This window comes from Copadichromis virginalis, linkage group LG3 (genome assembly GCF_057382275.1).
Source record: "Copadichromis virginalis isolate Kocher_CV1m ecotype Utaka linkage group LG3, C_Virginalis_male_GT1.1, whole genome shotgun sequence".
NCBI classification, from domain to species: domain Eukaryota; kingdom Metazoa; phylum Chordata; class Actinopteri; order Cichliformes; family Cichlidae; genus Copadichromis; species Copadichromis virginalis.
Window position 1 is genome coordinate 41,625,113 of NC_140620.1, and position 9,218 is coordinate 41,634,330.

At 41.8% G+C, this 9,218-nt stretch overlaps 1 long non-coding RNA gene across 1 annotated transcript; it reads right to left on the reverse strand.

Moving 5' to 3' along the window:
* Nucleotides 1-3,419: 3,419 nt before the first annotated feature.
* Nucleotides 3,420-8,924, reverse strand: LOC146714834 (uncharacterized). Its single transcript, XR_014919313.1, has 4 exons — nt 8,789-8,924; nt 4,605-4,746; nt 4,344-4,475; nt 3,420-4,252 (listed from the first exon to the last, which is right to left on the reverse strand). It is a non-coding gene; the product is annotated as an uncharacterized LOC146714834 (long non-coding RNA).
* Between the last annotated feature and the right edge of the window lie 294 nt (nt 8,925-9,218).

The following is a 9,218-nucleotide window of genomic DNA, read 5'->3' on the forward strand; positions in this document are numbered from 1 at the left end:
TTGTTCAGAGTGAGGTTTCGTGCGTGCAAGTTGGCTTGCTTATCTTTTGTCGGCCTCACATAATTGTACTGACAGTGGATATAGATGCTCCTGCTACCGTATCCACAGCTGTATCCAAAGGCCCTCTCTACCCAATCTTTTTTCTATTTTGTGCAAGAAAATCCAGGTTATTGCTCTTTTTAGGGCTTTAATAGTTCTTCTAATACACGCTGGTGTCCTTGTGATCCTAATTTGAATTAGCTCACCTTCTTTTGTCTGTCCTAATAAGATTTTTACCCTTTAATCAAGGAACAGAGGTTTGTTTTGACATCCCTTTTCTACTTTTTCTTTCTCGAGTGCTTAATGTTCTTGTTGCATAAGCCAGTGCATAATTTCATGTCATTCATGAATGACTGGTTTGATATTATGTAGGCTGGCTCTGTCTTTTTTTTTTTTTTTAACAACTTGCAAAGCACCTCTCCTCCTTCTACATGATTTCTATGGAAAGCACATCGCAGATAGTCTGCATAACTTTGAAGTAGCCTTGAAATATAAAAAAGGCAAGGTGTAGAAAATAAGGTATTCAGCATGGAGAGTATTGTCGGATTTTTCTGTTTTGGAAATCTTGGATCTCCCCTGATCTCTTCTCCCAAATACTGCATGTTTGCAAAACACGTTTGAGAGGAAAAGAAATTAGCTTTAGGTTCTTCAACTTTTTTCTGTGTACTGTATGACAGCTGAAGTGAGGAGGCCAGGGATCACGGTGGGTGTAGAAAGGTTAGTGGAAAGATTAAATGAAGTGCAAAATGTAAGTTGCCCACTCATAAACATGCACTTGTTGCCAGGAGAGGTTGTCGTGAAAACTAATGAAAAATGCTGTTTTGCAGGTTGAGTGTGAAAGTTCGAAAATTGTGCGTTCTAACTTTTTGTGCATGTTATCGATATCCAACCCGTTCTCACTCCCAAAGCGTAACATTTTACGCTAGGTGACAAATCGTCACCATATTACGTTTTCGGCTACCCACCACGTTCCTAAATGACGACCTCGGAAAAAGAGGAAATATGAGAACCGTCTGGACTGAACCTACACATGTTCGCTCTTTTTCTTCAAATCGCTTAGAAACACGCTATTTAACATCATTAAAGTCCTGGTTAAGGTCAGGAATAAGGTTATGGTCAGGGCTAGGGATAAGGTTAGGTTTAGGGCTGGAATACAGGGCTGGAACGTCTATTACCGCGGGAGCGTCATTGCACTGGATTCCAGCAATAACCCGCCGCGTACCATAAGAACGCCGAAGGTCTCCTTTCGCGTTCCTCAGGAACGCCGCGGGACGTGACAAAACGTCGACATGTTACGCCTCGGGAGTGAGAACGCTCTGCGATATCATGCTAACAAACTTAATCAGAATGCTTGAATCTAATATAATTAGACACCGATTATTTGCAAGCCTTCGCCAATCTGTCTGAGAGTGATTGCAGTCAGTCTGACTTAGACAGCAATTCTTTGAAAGTTAGCTGCACCTGTGCAATCACCTTGTGATCTAAAGTGGTCACACAGTGGTCAAGAGTGTTGCACGCTCAACCTCTAATTCTCCTGAACTACTTGGAATCGATCGCCAAATGGGAAAATATTCAATCTAATCACCAGGTAACCATTGATTTTTTTCCTAGTCACAAGGAGGTTGCTCTCCTATTTTTGCTGTAGTGTGACTGAGCCATCTCATCTCCCAGTTGGTGTGCGGCTGTACCTCCTCTGTGTGACAGTACATTTTATGATAATTTTGAGAAATGACTAAAATCTATTTCCCATGAATCTGAAGTTTAACATTGATAAAAACAAGAGTATAGTATTTTCTACACAAATCACAAAAGCTTCCAGGTGACAAATAGATTTAATTTCTTCAAACTCAGAAGTACGAATTATTAAATCATACAATTTCTTAGTTGACTTGTCTGATCACAACATGGTTTTATTGTCAACAACGCCGAGGAAAAAAGCCACTCTAAAACCTGTGTGGAAGCTATTCTACTAATAATCTCAATGAACTAAACAAAGTGCAGTGCAGTAGGAAATGTTATGAAAAATAGTCATGAGGAACTAATGAATATAGTTATGGGTATTGCTGGCAAGTTTCTGGCAGAGCACAAACACTTAAATAAAAAGTCGTTGCCACCTTTGGGTAAATCAGTCGGTTCAAAAACGTATGAGTGGCTCTATAAAGGTTTGTGAAAGCATGTTTTTAAAGAACTGAGGAACTCGAAAGCTCATTATTTTATTTAATTAATCACAAAGGCCAGACGAAATTCTGCAACGGTGTGGAAGTAAACAAACAGTATGATAAAAAACATGTGGTGAAATTTCAATTTAAAGATTAATGGGTGAATATTAGAACGGAGGTAGAATATCTCGGCCTTACTTTATGATCCCCCGAGCATCCACAATCATTTCTTAATTTATTGTATTGTATAGTTTATTGCACAGATTCTTCTCATTGTTTTAAAAGCTCGACTAAGGACAGGCACAGCAATTTAGACTATAAACGCTGTGATGTGTGTTCATGTAGGTGCATCGCTGCAAAGTCTTCCAGATCACTGGTCATAGACGATCAGTCGAAAAAATGACAATTTCTAATAACTGGCTAATCTACTGTTATATTGCTTTTAAAAAGCAATTAGGAAAACTTGTTTCAACTGCTCCCTTATTTTCAACAAGCTGCTACAATGAGTAGCTGTTCATGACACAATCCTAAAGGGTTTTGTGTCTCCCAGAACTGAACTGGGGATCTTTTGCATAGCTCGAGATTCAGAGCAGATCATCTAATAATCAGAAAGATGGTGGTACAATCCCTGGCTGCTCCAGTCTGCATGCCAAATGTTCTTGGGCAAGATACTAACCCCAGGTTGCTCTCTGATGCTTCCATCGGTGTGAATGTTAGATTAAGAAGAACAGAAGCTTGTATGAATGGGTGAATGTGGCAAGCTGTGTAAAGTTCCCAGGTAGAGTAGAACCAGTAATAACATCACTTATAGATGACTGTCAGTCAGCTAAGTTAGTCTTGAATTACCTGGATCCATCTCATCATAACGACCTTATAGGACCGTATCACTGCATTAGATCTCTTCACTCTGCAGACTTACTTGTGGTTCCTTCAGCTTTCAGGCCCCTCTTTTGTGGAACCAGATCCCAGTTTGGATTGGAGGCAGACACCCTCTCTACTTTTATGATCAGCCCTAAAACTTGTTTTGGTAAAGCATACAGGTAGGGCCGGATCAAGTGGCCGCGAATCCTCCCTTAGTTTTGCTGTAATAGGTCTAGGCTGCAGGTGGCTTCCCATGATGCATTGAGTGCTTCTTCTTCACTCTCTATGCATCAAAGAAGAAGAAAGAAGAACAGAAATGTCCTTTATTGTCCCTCATTAGGGATATTCAGGTGTTCCTGCAGCAAAGTGACAGGCCGATGGAGCATGCAGATTCACACTAAAGTAAAGAATATAAAATAAAAAAACGAAAAATAAGAGACTGCACAGGGACATTTACAACATAAGGAAACAAATATTGTATAGTTATAAAAATGGCATATTCAAATTCAAAGAAATGTGCACCTCAGTAGGATCATCTTTTAAAACATAGAAAATATAGCTCTTTGTGTATATATATATATACACTCTCTTTCAGTGTGTCTATTGTCCGGCCAGGGGGCAGCCGGGGGGTTCAGTCCGAGCTGGTTCTTCTGGTTAAAAGGGAGTTTTTCCTTCCCACTGACGCTAAGTGCTTTCTCACAGGAGGTCATCTGATTGCTGTTTTTTCTCTATCATCGTGTCTTTACCTTACAGTATAAAGCACCTTAAGATGAGTATTGTTGTAATTTGGTGCTATATAAATAAAACTGAACTGAATTACACCATACAGCATGAGGGTTTAAAACCCTTGCTTACCAGCATCAGCAAATGAAGGAGTAAAGCTGTTAGTTTGATCCAGTGACAGTTAACTGGTAACACATCATGAAGAAGTATTGTTGCTATGGTTACCTGCAGTTTCACACACCTTGCACGCCAAGTTAGAAGAGTATATAAAAGTGAGTATTGGGGCTTTCATTATACAAGCTCAATCATAAGCAAATCCGTAGAAATGCTGCGGTATCACAGCATCTGCAGGTGGAGCAAGTTCACACAGACATCTGCAGACACGATGAGTAATCAGTGAAATGGACCAGTTCAGGATGTGCAGTGTTTCCGAGTGGGAAAAACCCACCTCAGTGGCTGCCACAGACATCCTGAGAAATAGTAGCAAAGATGGTAAAAGAGAGAATTAGGAGGCAAATGGGGAAAAACTGGGTTGAGCAGAGTAAATGCACAGCATAAGACCTCCTTGTCACGGGAACACAAAGCTCTCCCAGCACGACTTATTCCTCCGCATAAAGGTCTGCTTCTTCCTATTGTGCTTCAGGACTGCTGCGTTTTCACTCCTCGCCAACAGTAGCTCTCTCACAACGGCTCCTTGGGAGAATTGTAAACAGGGAGATATGTGACATTTTCAACGGTATTACTGCATAATTACTTTCAGTTCGGCGCGCAAAGCCGCCGCTGCATCTTTGAGCCGCTGCCATTTTATCTGTGCTTGCTTACATTTTGAAGTCCTGATGCGGTATCCATATCGCAACCTGCATGTTTAGCTGCACGCGGGCAGATAAATGCCTCCCCAGCTCAACGGTGATTTGTCGAAGCAATTTGTGTTTTCGGCGGGAGCCTCGTCTTCCTCTTAAGCGAGCTAAAACGCACAAGAGCGAGTCTCCGTTTTATAGAGGTTCAGTCAAGAACGTGGTACAACAGGTTGAACCTCTCCATTAGGCTTTTTCCTAACACTTCTTCTCCTGCATGGGGAAATGTGAAAGCAAAAAGCACAACAATAACAGACAAAGGCCCAAAAAAAGAGAGAAAAAAATCACAATGTGGCCTGTCTTTAATTAGCGGGATTCCTTGTGCCGTAGTTAAATTTGAAACCAGCGTACTGTCGAAAGCATGATAACATATAAGAAAGAAATTATGAGTTTAAGACCTGTGACTGCCTGCCATTAATTTCTTCCAGCCCTCGTGTGCTAAAGGTAAGTATTAAAGATAAGTGGCTTAGCGTGATTACCGTTTAATAACTAAGAGGTGTCATAATTAAATTTCCATCAATCACAGTACTCCGCCTCTAACAAATGTCTGAATCATCGGAATCATTATGCAAATTAATAAGTAATATTCTCTGAATAAATTGGGCTATTAACCAGCGGTACATGCTCTATCTGGTTCAGCTCAGTGGCGCCGGCTTGTGTGCGCCGAATACACGTGTGTTCAACACACACCCGTGTGTTTCATGTAATTGCAAACGAGTACTCCTTAATATATTTTTTCTTGCACACCCCCCCGGAGGAGCAGCTCTAGCCTACGCCGTCGTGCTTCAGGCTTGCTGCACCACTGAGCTGTGAATGTCAAACACGAGGAAAAAGAAATTCAGGCGAAGTAAATAACAGCGAGGAACATGGTCCTCTGCAACCTTTTCATTAGGAAAAACGGCGAGAGGGAAGAAAAAAGAGAAGAAAAATTCAACTGAGCAAAACACCTACAGTCATTACAGCTGGGAAGTTAGAACAGTTATTAGAGCGGAGAAACTTTTAACGCCGCTGACTGAGGTTTCAGGAGCATGAAGGAAGGAAGAGGAGAGAGAGAGAGAGAGAAAAAATAGGACAAGAAAATATCAATATGAGATATGAACTAAGGTGGGTGCTTCCCCCCCCCCTTAAAATGCTGATGGCGGGAGCCACTCAATATTCATCGATTAGAGACGCTGCGTCGGTGGGAGAGAGCTGACGTGCAGGGAGAATGCTCCTCATTGAGTTCCTCTTGTTTTTCTAACCCTGTGAATTAGTTCTTTTGTCTACAAGGCAATTTATTTCGCAGATAAAACAGCCTGTGGTTAATCCAGAACCCGGCAGAGCCTTTCGCTTTTGTTTTTGTTTTGATTTTGTCTTTACTTAAATTAAGATAGCGGTCAACATGCAGTCAGCCTGACCCTGATTGGTTCCGCTCTTGAGCCGAGTTGTCTGGTGAAAAAGCGAAGCGTTGAAAGACAAAACGAGAGGTGGGTGTTCGAGCTGCTTCCCGTCTTTTCAGCAGCGTCCCCTTCACACTCGCAGGTGAACGTGGAGCTGCATCTCAGGTGTGCCTCTCGGGTTTGCTCGCGCCGCTCCCTCGCTGCCATTGACTGTATCATAAGTGGCTCTTTAGCCCACTCAAATGATAATATAAAGCGGCTATATTCGAACCACTTCCACAGCTAAACTCTGTGTAGTGACGGGGAGGGGGTTAGCGGAGGGCAGGCTCTGCCCAGCAGGTAGCTTCTGCGGGAGAGAACTAATTCAGCCTCGTCTTCCTTTGATTATCGCTGGATGTTTGCGCTCTTTCTGTGGCCGCCCGCTATATTAGCAATCTGCTGCGCCCCTTCCTGACAGACACACAAACAGACATAGGAGGCGAGTACAAATGTACCATAAGAAGCGTACAAGAATATGCACGCACGACAACACGAGCTGCTCTTAACTGTCTGTCACATGACACTTCTCTTTCTGTCTTATCAGTTGCCGCGTCTCAAAGCAGAGAAGCTTTGCTTTCACATGAAAGGAGGAACTTTCACACCTTCCACCTGCTTCTTTCCCTCTCTCCTGCTCACTCATTCAGCATTATCTCTTGACTGCACTCGTGCCATCTGCTAGATTAATTGATCAAAAAGCCTCCGAATGTTCCTCGATGTTTGATTGAATTTGGGACAGCCAGAGCCTTCGTATTTTTTTTTCCACCCCGGCTTCCCGCGCCCCTCTGACACTTTTTCACACACTCCTCGTCTGTCTCTTCTTCACTCTCGTTCTGCCTTTTTCATAGTCGCTCCTCTCTGTTATATTCCTCTCCATTTTAACACCTACACGCTTGGTAATAACCCAGATAGTATATCACACAAGAGGAAAAACGACATTTATGTGCAGAGGGAGGGGGGAAAGCTGCCTGGCCAAACAAAGAAGAAAAAAAAAGAGTTTAGTGAACTCTAGAAAAGGCTGAAGATTTTTAGCTTGAGTTTTCTGACATCAAACATTTTTTGTTTTCCTATTAAACGAAGTGTCTAAAGTGCTCTGCCACATTTAGAGGCCCCTCGTTCCTTCCAGTGGAGCATGGTGTAGACACAGGGAGCCCTTCTGGTCAATCAAAACGCCAACAGAGGGCCCCAAATCAAGCAAGAGCTGGGACGCCCATGTGTTTGTGTATTGGCATGTGCATTTGAGCGTACGCTGCTTTCTTTCCTTCTTTTTGCAGCATGTCTACATGTATGCAAGGGTCAACTGTTCAGCTATTGTTTTCCAGCTAGATAACCCTGCTGCGAGCATCCATGTGGCACAGGGCTCTGCTTTCAAACGGCAAGTCTTGCATCAAGCGGATCATAGCGCGAGTACCATGCTGGGCTGAGCGGCAGGGCGAGCCCGACACACACAGTCAAGTATTCATTGACAATTTACATTAAATCTTAGAATTTTAGCTAATCATCATTCAGAAGCTGGAGAGGACTGAGCAGGTGGTGATCCGGAGAGGTGTTCAAAGCAACGCTGAGTGGTTGTCCTTATGAACACGTTACAGCACTTCTGGGTACGACACCAGCCCGAGCTCCTGCTGTTTTCTCTTAATGTCTAACCTTGTCCAGGCTCTCCTGGGAATTGAATTGCATTAGGTCTCAAGTATGTGGCGGACTGCTGTACTAAGGTTTCCTTTGAAAGCGAGAGTGAACTTACACATTCCACATATCAAATCCAGTGAATATATAGCAATGGCTTGCTCTCTTTTCCCACCACTGCCATGCATAGCATTAGATCATTCTTTTAGCAGCACTATGAGATTTTTTTTTTTTTAGTCCCCCCCCGAAGAGTTTAAATTGAGCTTGAATTTCTGAAATTGCATGCAGCCTGGAAACACATTCTTTCACAATGCTTTCTACTTCTCTAAATGTGTAGACAAGTTCTTAAAGCTACAATCTGCACAATTTGAAGTTGTTTAATAGAAAAAACAGAGCGTTGTACTGATAAATATCCATTGATTGATGGCTAATTAACATCTTCCAACAAACTGACGCATTCTCATTAACTTTGAATTAATTTATTAAAAATACATTGGAGCGGCGAATTGTTTGTGTTGTTTGAGACCGGCCACATACATATGTAGCATACCTTATTAGTTACTTTTAATTTAAAGATCACAAATAGCTCTTTTTAAAACAATATATGACCATTTAACATTTGAACAGGTATATTATCTCCTTCTCTTCCTCCAGCCCTGCTCTTGCTCTTCTCTCGTTTCCACCTCAGGTTCTTCCTCCTCACCTCATGCCTCATTGCTTTGAATTTAAGTCAAAGTTCTAATACACAAAAACTTGTATAACATGCTTATTTATTCCCGATATTGTCAAAACTACTTATTGTCAGCAGATTAGGCGAGTGACTCTCCTGTCTCCAGATCGCTGACAAGGAGTCGGCTAAATAGCATCAATAGCTGGTTATATGCTAAGCTAACTTTAATTGCTAAATTCACACATCCCTAGTTTTATTACATTCTCGCATCATATGAAATTTTATTCACCAAGTGTCCGAGTCAGACTACAGTGTTAGAGCCACTTCAAAGAAAGTTTCATTAGCGTCAGCTAAAACCGGCTAGCAACAGCTAGCAGGGTAACAGAAGAAAAACAGCAGCGCTTATGGACAGAAAAAGTACGTATATGCTCAGCAACTCACCTCAATATCACTCTCATCAGACAGAAGTAAGTTTTACTGACTCATCAACTTGTATCAGAGTCATTTCACCAAATTTTACAGCCTCCTCTAGAGTAAATAGACGTGAACATATATCGATAGCTAGCAGTTAAATTGCTAGCAGTAAGAAAACAGAAGTCAAGTGACTGTAATCTACTGACATCTAGTGGTGAGATTTTACACACATTCTCCTTTTAAAACTTTAGTCCTTAAAAGTCACTGTTAATTTGGTGACACCCAGTAGTTCAGGCTGGAAATTCAACTCCACTCGAGCCAAATCTCTTAATGCAAATCAACTATGTAGGCGTGCAATTTAAGGCCGTCTCCGAGTTTCTCTACATGACCATTTAAATTAATTCACCGTAATGATATTAGATACCTTCTACAGAAAATATGGAAAAAAGAACAAAAG